Source organism: Rousettus aegyptiacus, unplaced genomic scaffold, assembly GCF_014176215.1.
Source record: "Rousettus aegyptiacus isolate mRouAeg1 unplaced genomic scaffold, mRouAeg1.p scaffold_m13_p_10, whole genome shotgun sequence".
NCBI classification, from domain to species: Eukaryota; Metazoa; Chordata; class Mammalia; order Chiroptera; family Pteropodidae; genus Rousettus; species Rousettus aegyptiacus.
Window position 1 is genome coordinate 10,150,919 of NW_023416285.1, and position 12,148 is coordinate 10,163,066.

General features: G+C 35.5%; 1 pseudogene; it reads left to right on the plus strand.

The window, feature by feature from the left end:
- The first annotated feature begins 8,260 nt into the window (after positions 1–8,260).
- Positions 8,261–8,379, plus strand: LOC118609101 (annotated as a pseudogene).
- Positions 8,380–12,148: the final 3,769 nt, after the last annotated feature.

The following is a 12,148-nucleotide window of genomic DNA, read 5'->3' on the forward strand; positions in this document are numbered from 1 at the left end:
TAAAAATCGGCACACCAAGGAATCGTTTTCAACTGTTCTGTTAATGAGCAAAATTGAAAACAAAAGACTGAATGAAAGTATATTAAAAAAAATTAACATGTTTCAAAAAAATGCTTTGAGTCAAAAATCATCATAAAAGCAAGACTATAAAAAACATTCTGGGATTTAACATATTTATAACAGTTGCGAGAAGCTGGATTAAATGGTACAGCTTTGGTTCTTGTTTCCTCTTGATCCTGTATTAAATGTTACTTTTAAGGTTCGGAATAATGAATTCTACTGTGGATTCCCTTGTATCTCTGCAATAATGCCTTTGAAAAAGGTAATTACTATAAATAGCCTCATTTCTGCTAAAAATTATAATATGAATTTTTTATGTAAGAACAATAAATCAACCCAAACAGCTGCTTCACTATTATTCATCATAACAAAGTTATGATGTAGCCAATTGGAAAAAAATGCAATTTTCCTAAAGTGCTTCTTTGAATTATTCAAAGTTTCTGTTGCGGCTAATTAATTTAGTGCACATTACCAAAATGAATCTGAAAATAAACAAAATACTGGCCAAAATAGAAGTACAGATTCTAGGAGGATTCCATTGTTTGATACTGTGCTTTATACATCTGCCCTAAATAAGTAGAAGTTAATGTAGTAAACTGATATTCTTTAATGCATTCTACATATAGCCAAATACATATCAGCAATGATGATTTAATATGCATTCCATATAATACTCAATGTGGATAACTGTGCGATCCTTTTGGAGAAGGGTGTTTGTCCCTATCAAAAAATGAAGTGAGAAGTGGGTCTACATTAAACATACTATCATTTCAAATGCCGCTTTCTTTCATTTAGTTTTTACTTACAAGAGGAAGCCTGCTTCTCATATTAGGTTATTTACATCTCTGACATCTAACATTAGATTTCCTCTTGGTCAGATCATCACAAAAGACATTATGAGCAGTGATGAAGAAATTCATGTCAGAATGGAAGATAAATGTATTTTTAAAATCACACCCACTAAATCTGCAAAATTGCCATTCCTCAGGCTCTAGCCACATACCTCTTCTTCGAAACTTCTTTCTTAAGGCAACATTTAGCTCAGATCCATCTGGTTTATAAAAGCGGAGACAATGAAGACTGAGAATTCTAACCACGACTCTATCATTAATGCATTATGGAATCTTGGGTAATCTCTCAAACCTCACCTCTTTCACCTAAAAGAGGTTCTCAACTCAGTAGTAACTTCGCAGTCTTGTTCAAAAGAATAACGAGCATTTCGGCCAGGTATCTTGAAAACATTAAGAACCAGATACATATTTAATTACGAGATGGAACATTTATGACATTAAAGGATCGGCTGCAGAAAAAGAAAACAAAATAAATCATGTACTGGGAAGCAGAATCAGAGCAATTAGAAATTGTTCTCTTAGGCTAATTAGAAATTTGTGCGTAGGATTTAAAAAAAAAAAACTTTCTCATGGGAAGGGTCTATTCAGGCATCTGTAACAAAAACAGTATAGGCCAGGTGACTTAAAAAAAAATTATTTCTCACTATTCTGGAGGCTGTGAAGTCCAAGACCAAAATGCCAGCAGATGTGGTGCCTGGCGAGAGCCCACTTCATGATTTATAGACAACCATCTTCTCACTGCGTCCTCACGAGGCCTGGGGGAACAAGAGCACTCTTTGAGGTCCTCTTTATAAGAATTCTAATCCCATTTATCAGGTTTTCACCTACATTATCTAATTGTCTCCCAAAGGCCCTATCTTCAAATACAGTCCCTTGGGGGATTAGGTTTTAGCTTTTCAATTTTGGGGGGAAACAAATGTTTGAGCCATACCTATACTTGTTGTAAAAATAAATCAACTAAGCTAGGTTTACAATAGTCCTTTTCAGGACAACGGACTCCATGCCCCAACAAGATTTATGCTGAGGCAGAAATTTAACTAACATTGTATGAAATTCAAGAACATCTGTCTGTGCTAATTCAAGTAAATGTGCTGTAGACTGAGAAAACCTTTAGAATCTGCAGAGGCCTGAGAAAGAATCGGATGTGAAGTGCAAAACTACTTGCCATAGTTTCTTGTTACTTCTTCTGCATGGAAGGGTGAATGGAACAAATATAATAAAGATGAGTCTTACTCTATGGAAAGATGACAGTAACATTTCCAAACAAACAAACAAACAGATGACTCCCAGAAAATCAATGAAAACAAAGTTAGTTCTCTAAAAAGATCAATAAAATAAAGAAGCCTCTAAAAAGGCTAAATAGGAAAAGAATGAGGCTACGAATTACTAATTTTGGAAATGAAAAAAGGGACATCATTACACATCTTATGGACATTATAAAGATAGTAAAGGAATACTATAAATAACTCTATACCCACAAATGTGATAAGTGATCAGATGGACCAATTCCTTAAAACAAACTATTTCAAAATTCACACTAGAAGAAAAATACAATCTAAATAGGCCTCCATTTATAAATTAAATAGTTTATTAAAGAAACTTGATCCATATAAATAATCTTTCAGACCAGAAAGCAGCAGGCCCACGTGGACTTGCTGGTGAATTCAACCAAACATGAAAGAAAGAAATTATACCAATTTGCTAAATTTTCCTGCAGAGGACAGAAGCACAAAAAATACTTCCTAACTCATTATCTAAGGCTACCATTACCCTAACACTAAAACCACACAAAGCTTTACAAGAAAAGAAAAATATAGACCAATATCTCTCACGAATATAGATGCAAAAACCTCAACAAAATATCAATATTTTTAATCCAGTAATATGTAAAAAAGAATTATACACCACAATCAAGTGGGACTTATCCCAAGTATGCAACTCTGGTTCAACATTTGAAAATCAATCAACATAAACTATCACTTCAATGAAATAAAAAAGAAAAGTCACATAAACGTATCAATAGATAAAGGAAAAACATTTGATAAAATCCAACACCCTTTCATGATAAAAACTCTCAGTGAATTAGTAATAGAGGGGAACTTGAAGGTGATAAAGATCATCTAACCAACTCCCCCACAAAAAAAAAAAATCTACAACTAACATCACACTTAATGGTGACAAACTTGAAGCTTTTTCACTAAGATTAGGTATAAGGATAAGGAAAGAATATTCTTCTCATCACTCTTTTAGCACTGAACTGGAAGGTCTAGCTCATGCAATAAGACAGGGGGAAAAAGGTATATAGATTAGGAAAGAAGAAATAAAACTGCTTCATTTGCAAATGACATGATCATCTATGTAGGAAATCCAAAAGATCTGATTAAAAGAAAAAAGAAGAAAAAACAAATAGGCAATTGAGCAAGGTTGCAGGATACAAGGTAAATATACAAAAGTCAATTGCTTTCCTATATTCCAGCAATAAACCAATGGAATCTGAAATTAAAAACACTATACCATTCATACTAATACTGCCCAAAATAAAATAGTTAAGTATAAATCTAACAAAATAGGTTCAATGTCTATATAAGGAAAACTACAAAACTGTGATGAATGAAATCAAATCACAGAACACCCTTCACAAAAATTAACACCAAATGGATCACAGATCTAGATGTAAAATGCAAAACTCCTAGAAAATAACCGATCACCTTGGGCATGGCATCAGTTTTTAGATACAAGACCAAAGCCATGATCCGTAAAAGAAATAATTGGGAGACTTGAATAAAATTAAAAACAAAACAAAATTCTGCTCTTTGAAAAATAATGTGAATGGAATGAGAAGATAAGCCAAAGACTGAGAGAAAATATTTGCAAAGACATATAGGCTAAAGGACAGTTATTCGAAATATACAACGAACTCTTCAGACTTACCAATAAGAAAACAAACAACACAATTTAAAAATGAGCCGAAGATCTTAACAAATACTTCATCAAAGAAGACAATACAGGTGGCAAGTAAGTTTATGAAAAGATATTGCACAGTACATGGGGAAATGCAAATTAAAAAGGCAAAGAGATACCCCTGCAAACTTACCGAAGTGGCCAAAATCCAAAACACTGACCACATCAAGTGCTGATGAGGATGTGAACCAACAGGAAGGCTCATGAATGCATAGTGAGAATGCAAATGGTACAGCCACTTTGGAAGACAGTTTGGCAGGTTCTCAGAAAACTAAACGTACTCTTACCCTTTGGTCCCATAATCATGCTCCTTGGTATTTACTGAAAGCAGTTGAAAAATTTTGTCCATATAGAAACCTTTACATGGATGTTCATAGCTTTAATCGTAATTGCCAAACCTTGGAAGCAACCAAAGTGTCTTTCAGTAGATGAATAAATTGGAACATCCAGACAATGGAATATTATTCATCACTAAAAAGAAATGAGCTTCAGCCTTAACAGGACATAGAGGAAATTTAAACACATTCTTCTAAGTGAAAGAAGCCAATCTGAAAAGGCTACCTACTGTGTGATGTCAACTATTTCCCATTATGAGTAAAGCAAAACTAAAGATCAGGGAGGAATCAGTGGTTACCAGTGGTTTGAACAAATATTTTAATAAGAGAATATTCAGATTCTGCAAAATTGACTAATGGTTTGTGTGTGTGTGTGTTTTGTTTTTATTATTTAATTCCCATAGGTAGTCGCTGGTTGAAGAGATAGAAGAATTCTTTTTGTTTGTTTGTTTTTATTCTTATTATAATATACTTAAGAAGACAATATTAATTCCATTCAGGGCCAGTATCTCACTAAGTATATAATTTCATGTGAATAGATGGAATGGGAAAGTAGAAACACTTAACCAAATTTCTTTGAATGTTGATTTAAAAAAAAACACACACACACAAATGAATCTAACGTGCTCCTCTCTTGGATTTTATGAACACTCCTTGCTAAAACTCTCAATAGTTGCAGAGTAAGAACCAAGATACAAAGCAAAACTAGGAAAACCAGGCGAAGAACGATTAAAGAATACTTAAGATCGAAGTATAGAGGAGGGAAATTTGGATGAAAAACGGAATGTAGAGGAGGGCAGGTTGGAGAATTATAGTGACTAGAGTGGCATTTTATGAGATTATCGTAAAAGGAGTTGAAACTGATAGTATATTAGTTAATTACCACTGGGTAGCATATCATCTTAAAACTTGGTGGCTTAAAACAAGTATTTATTATCCTTCAAATTTCTGTGGGTTCAGTGGGAAGTTCCTCTCCTTTATACAGTATTGGTAGGGGTCACTCACTGAATCTAGATGCTCACCTGGGGCCCTAGGCCCTCTCTTCGTGTGCTGTTTGATCCTGAAGCACCTCTTCTGTGTCTTCTCCCTCCAGCAAGGTAGCTTAGAAATCTTTAAGCATGGTGCCTGGGTTCTAAGGCAGAATTTCAATTACACTAACGTGTAAGTGTGAATCAAGTCTTGGTTGCATCACACTTGCTAATGCCCTGTTGGCCTAGATGCAATGTGGGAGCAGGCTGGCTATGCAAGGATCTGAATGCTGGCAGGAACAGTCCCCTGGGTGCACTACAGCGACAATCTACCACATCCACTGAGGTCGAAATACTCTACTGGGCACCACAATGGGTACCACGAATATCGTTCAGGTATTTCCATGCTTCGGCAGGTTTTTTTAAATATACATAATTTATGATTTTTAAAATTAATTTTTAGAGTAGTTTAAGATGCATAGCGAAATTAAGCAGAAGATATAGAGATCCCTCCTATTCTCCCTGCTGACACATGCACAGCCTTCCCCGTTATCAATACAGCCCACCACCGGAGTGGTACCTTTGTTGCAATTAATGAAGCTACATTGACACATCGCTATCTCCTAAAGTGTATAGTTTACATTACGGTGCACTCCTGGAGTTGTACAGTCTGTGGGTTTGGACAAATGAATATTGACATGTATCCATCATTATGAGACCATACCTGGCTTTTTCACTGCCCTTAAAATCCTCTGTAAATTCTGTCCTTTACGTATATTGGAAGAAGAATGAAAACTGAAATAACTGTTCCATTCCCTTTGAATGTGTTCCTGGCTGACGATCTTATATTCTTTCAGGACATCACTTACTGAACCTGCCCACCTTGTCATCACATTAGGATTGGAGCAGTAAGCTCCTCCCTGCACCCTCAGCCAGCAACTATCTATGAGAATTAGGTAATAAAAACAAAATGCAAACAAAAATAAGCCGTTAATTGCTGTTTGAAAACTCTAAATATTATCTCATGGAAAGCTTTACTCAAAAATTATTTTTCTTTCTGGACCATTACACCACTATCATTTCTATATCCTTCCACAGCTACGTCATATAAATGGGAACTGAAAACAAATTCCCAAAGTGAAGTAAAGGCAAGGAAAGAGAGAGGGGATTTCTGGGTTTGGATATTTCGATTTTTCTTAAGATCGAAATGGTAAATAGAAAGTTGTTCATTTGGTAAGTGAGCAAAGGAGCATATAGTAACACAATGTTTTTAATAAGCAGATGTCGAACATTAATATAAAGGTTATGTCCTTATATCCGATTCCATTGTTGCAATGGTCATATATTTATTGTAATAAACTATCATCAAAGTTTTCACCAGATCTAACTAAATTTTTTAAATACAGTTTCTTTCAAGTTGTCAAATATTGAATGTGACTATGAATTGATTTGGCCAGAAAGGGAAGAAGATGAGATGAGGTATTGAGAATGAAAAGCAACATATTTCAACACACTTACTATAATCTATTGACTTAATTAAAATGCATGTTTTCCTTATATTACCATGAAAAGTGAGATCTGGAGTCCAAAAAACGTTCAGACTACACTGCTTTGTAAAGTGAATTTGACAACGTAGAAATGCACATGGAAAGTAGATAAACACCTGTGGAGTTCGCTAAAAATTTGGTGTCTGATTAATCTAATTTAACCATGTTGAAGATTGCTAAGCATGAAAGATTTAGGGGGGGAAAAAGAGTTTTAAATTACCTTGATTTAAGAAAGACATTTTATTTTGTCATACAGCATTATATATCATACAATACATACTAATTAATGAGGAAAATTGGAGTTGGCTATCATATATTCATTAGGCTGATACGCAACTGATTGACTAATAATGTTCACAAAATTTTCTCATCATTGACTTGAAGATAGAAAAGATAACTAACAGGATTTCAAAGAAGCTGACATTGAAATCTTAGTTGCACTTTTATCTATAATCTAAAGCATATCTTCAAACAATCTCAGAATTTCCTGTAACTGGATAAATTAGGCTTAATGATGATAATAAGATTTAAGAGAGAGATACAGGAAAAAATTACTTCAATGAGAAAGCTACAGAGAACAGTATCGAGACTAAATGGCAATACATCTGAATGAATTCAAGGCCATCTTTTCTTTGAATTTTTATACTTATTGTATGAAAGACCTAATCTATTATGTTATTAATCAAGAAGCTTTTCATGCACTTATCACTGAAGTCTTCGAGAATATTTTAACTCCATGGTGGCAGTAATAATTTTTTAAATTGTTATCTTATATTTGATATTATACTAATTTTAAAGAGTCAACATAATGTTCTGGTGATTATGGCCAGTGAGCAGTTGTCAAAAAAAAAAAAAAAAAGATGGACTTAAGGTACTGATAAGAAAATATAAAATAAATAGCTGATATTACAGGAATATAAAAACACAATGTGTTTTGCAAAAAAAAAAAAAAAAAGAGAGAGAGAGAGAGAGAGACACACACAGAGAACCAAAGATAAAACTTGCTGAGAACTGCAATACAGAAAAAGCACCCCTAATAAAATGTCTGAGGAAATACAGTTAAAGAGGTAAAAAAAAGGAGAACTAAAGTCCAGAGTTTATGAGTCAAGAGTGGAGACGGTACCATAAAATATTGACCGACATTGTAGCAGAGAATAAGAGAATAATGAGTAATCATCAGTGAAGTTTCTGAAACAAGAATGAGCCATAGTTAGAACAAATTTAGTGCAAGGCACATAGAAAAGTTCTAGAAGAAATTATGAACTCTTAGCTTCACTGATGAATGTTCTTTAATGAAGAGAAAGTAGAGATTATTATAGATTGTTAATATTAAAAGCATAATTAATAAAAACACTTTAAAACTGAACTTCCAGAGAAAATTTTTACAAATCACACCTCAATAAAAATAGGAGATAATGTATGTATATATGTGTGTATAAAACAATTAAATGGATGTGGTTTCATAGTGTAGCAGTTAGCACGTCTGCTTTACACGCAGAAGGTCCTGGGTTCATGCCCCTGGGGAGCCACGGTCCATGGTATAAGGCTATGCCACCCTGAACAAGCCCGATCCCATCTGATCTCAGAAGCTAAGTAGGGTTGGGCCTACTTAGTAGTTGGATGAGAGATCACCTAGGAAGACCAGGTGCCATAGGCATAAATAATAAACAAACAATTAAATACATCAAATATATGGAGAATTTAAAATAGCGTCCTAAAAAATGACAAACAAAAAACTTCTAATAAAACTGTTACTAAAAAGTTACAAAACAATTACAATGATAACAAGCCACATCAATCTAAGATGTGACCTTTACAGGATCAGAGGCAAATGCAACACTGAATGCATTTCTTATTAAACGAGATTGTTTGGAAGTAAATACACTAAGCATTCTATTTAAGAACTCAGAAAAGAAAAAGAAAGCAATTCTAGAGAAAGGAGCTGAAAGATGAGGTAGAAATTAAAAAATTTGAAATGAGAAAAACTAAATTAGAATTAATAAATAAATCCAAGAGTTGAACCTTTGAAAAATAAGAGTAAAATACACAAATTTCTAAGTAATCTAATCGAGTCAAAAGTAATGACATTATTATTTAGAAATAAAATATATATACAACTCCAAGACCAGGTAAGATTTTAAAAATTATAATACTATGAATAATTCTCTGCTACACATGACAATTTCAATGAAATGGATACTTTTTCTAGAAAAGTCGAAATTGCCAAAATTGACTTAATAAAAGTAGAAAAACTAAATAGACCAATAAGTTTATCATACATTGAAATATTCATAAAAGAACTATTCTCTGAAAAGGCATGAAGCTCAGATAAGAAACTGAGAAGAAACTGATCTGTTTAAACTGTTACAAGGCACAGGAGAAATGGAAAGTGTCACAATTCATGTTATCAAATTGCGTTACTGTTCAGATCCACTCCCCCGCTCAGCCCCAAGCAGTTATGATATGTAATCTGTTGCCTAAAGAATTTTTGAACCATTCTCTCTCCTCTTTTACAAAAACTCCATTGAAGAGATTAAGTTAAGTAATTTCAGGGTGGAGATTAACTTTGACTTGGAAGAAAAAAAGACATGTCTCAAGCTGGTGAGAAAGGAGAGATTTATGATTCCCTAAAACCTCAGAGACCTGCACTCTGCCCTTGATGGTCTAAGAAGCAGTAAAACCTCAGAGGAAAACGGCAGATTGGGACTCCAGGTCTGAATAATTGGTGGCATGGGAGCGACTGAGAAGCAGAGATGACTGATGACAAGGGTTTCTCCAGTGTCTTGGTACTTCGTAAGACCCTAGAAACTATACTACCTCGACAATGGGAAAGAGACCCAAGAGTAGCTGACATTGAATTCCTTGCCAACCCAGGGGTATAAGAGCTTGCAGTTGGAATTGACCTAAAGGTAATAAAAACTGTGATATTTCTTTCACGATTGAGTCTGTGCATCAAAATTGTACCCACTACACACACATTAAAAAAAAATTTTAAATACATTTCTGGTTATTTAAATCGAGAATAACAATAAATATAATAATAATACCTAAATCAGTCAGGGTCAATTCTACATATATAACAATGGTTAAATGTTAAAAAAATATTTGTAATTGATCAAATGCATGACTACATTTAAAAATTATGGTTCAAATTCTAGTTTCTTAAGAGAAATTTGAAAAATTCAGCATTCTTGAGTTTAAAAATTCTTGATTAAAAAAAGTTCCAATGAAATTAAAAAGGAAAAGCCACTCTTATGCTACATTCTTCTACATAGTTATCTTGTTTTAATTTCATAACAATCTTATTTTTCCTTTTAGACATAAAATCTTTACCCTCGAAAGATTAAATAACTGGCCCAAAGTCATATCGATGAAGTGATGAGGTTAGAATGTAGGTTATCGGTTTCCTTCTATAAATTGCCTGATCAAAAAGATAATAAATGATAAAGCAAAGAATTACTCTAACAAACCTGACTCAGTCTAATACTTCCTTCATTCGAAGTTGCAAGTGTCTGTCTCTCCTACGAAACTACACAGTCTCAGACTACGACCTTGCCTCCTTACTCATCTTCCTTTCCTCTTATATCAGTATTGTGCTTATAGCCTACTACAAACTCCAAGAATATGTTCTGCATGCATCAGTGAGCATTTTGAGTTGAACCTGTGGGCAGGAGTGACATTGAAAATGTTTAACTTACATGGCAGAGGCACCAGCTAATCAGAACAGGCATCAGCCAGAAACAACCACCATGATCTTATCAGCGTATTCTGATAATTATCAGCCCTGGCCAACAGTGGTGAACTCAATCCTAATTTCTCCCATTCACATCAAAGTGCCTTTGGAATCTCAGCTGTCATTCTGTTCAATTTAGCCCTGCCTGGCGGGCACCAGAGAAAGCTCGAGACCTTCCATAGAGCCTGCCTCCCCAGAAAGGGTGATTGCTCCCCGCTGGAGTATATGATTCAGATGTTTTCAATAGAATCTGTTTCCTAAGAATTCAGAATTTGTCAGGAGAGGAAGATAGTGAATAAAGGAATTAGTGTCTCTTCGGGTAGTTGGACATGTAAGTGATTTTCCGGATGTGCACAGGAAAACGGCATAAAGAGAGAGAGAGACTTGAAGCTAGCTGAGGGAGGACAGAAATGGAGAGCAGTCTGGATTTCTAACCCTAATTCGTGAGCTCCGGGTCTGTTCCCTACATGCAGCAGGCAGAGTTCAGACAGGGAAGCAGAAGCCCTAGGATATTGTGGAAATTAATAAACAGAAACTCGTCTAAAATGGAGTCAGGAGGCTAAAAGAGAGTACTGTCACTCACGTGCTACTCCACGCAGAGACGGCGCCTCGCATCTCAGCATCTCCGACAGGAAGCGACACGGCAGCACTGCCTCGGCAGGTGCAAGAAGGGTTCTGCTCGGCGGGGAAGAGCTCAGCCAATGGGCGACTGCGGCGACTCAGCCAATGAGAAGTCACTATACTTCAAACTTCCAGTTTCCTCTAATAGGCTCCCGGGTTACTACAGCCCCTAGCGCGCAAGCGCCGTTTCTCGGGTGGTTCGCCGTCAATTAGCACGTTTTGAAACGCAGTTCTTGGTTGTTTCTGAATATTCGATTTTGATGGAGAACTATCCGGCTGTTTATTAAAGGTCAAAAATATACGGGTATATATTAAGGAACTTATCGCTGGTTATTTGCTTACCTAGTTATGGCAACTGGCTAAGAAGGCTGCACAGGCTGCCTCCACATTTAATGCTCGAGCCCAACTTTCCCAGGGCAGAAGGTCTGGAAGGGATCACCAGCAGACCAGAACCCCAGAAGAACTGGTTGCAAGTCCACAGGGATGGACTGAAGCCTGTGTCCATTCTTCTTGGCGCTGACCTAACTGCTAATGAGTATATTGCAGAAGCTGGACCCTTCTTCAAGTTGCTGAACACACGCATGCTTGCGCATGCACGCACAAACACACACACCCACCTAGGTTCAGAAGTCAGAGAACTTGAAAGAAGATCCACCAGAAACGGAGGTAAGTCAGCAGATCAGCAACAGCATATGTATCCTACAAAATAGCTTCTGCCTTCCTTCCTCTCTCCAGCTCTGGAGAGAATCTTATGAAACATGCCATTAAAAGCATTCTGGGAAACGTAATCTGGCCTAGCCACATTGACACATTATAAAGCCATTCGTTACATTGTGGCGCTAATTCAGGTGAGTCTTCGTTGTTCGTAACAACAAATTCCTAAGTCATGCAGGAGAGAAATAGAACCTAGAAAATAGAAAATAGTTAACGAGCAGATGTATGGAGGCCCAAGAATAAAATGACAAATGACAATACAAAAATAATAACAAAATGGCTTATATTTAATGGTGTTTTATAGTTTAATTTGCAACAAAAGATATTCAAATAACTCCACAATACTAAGAACTACCAG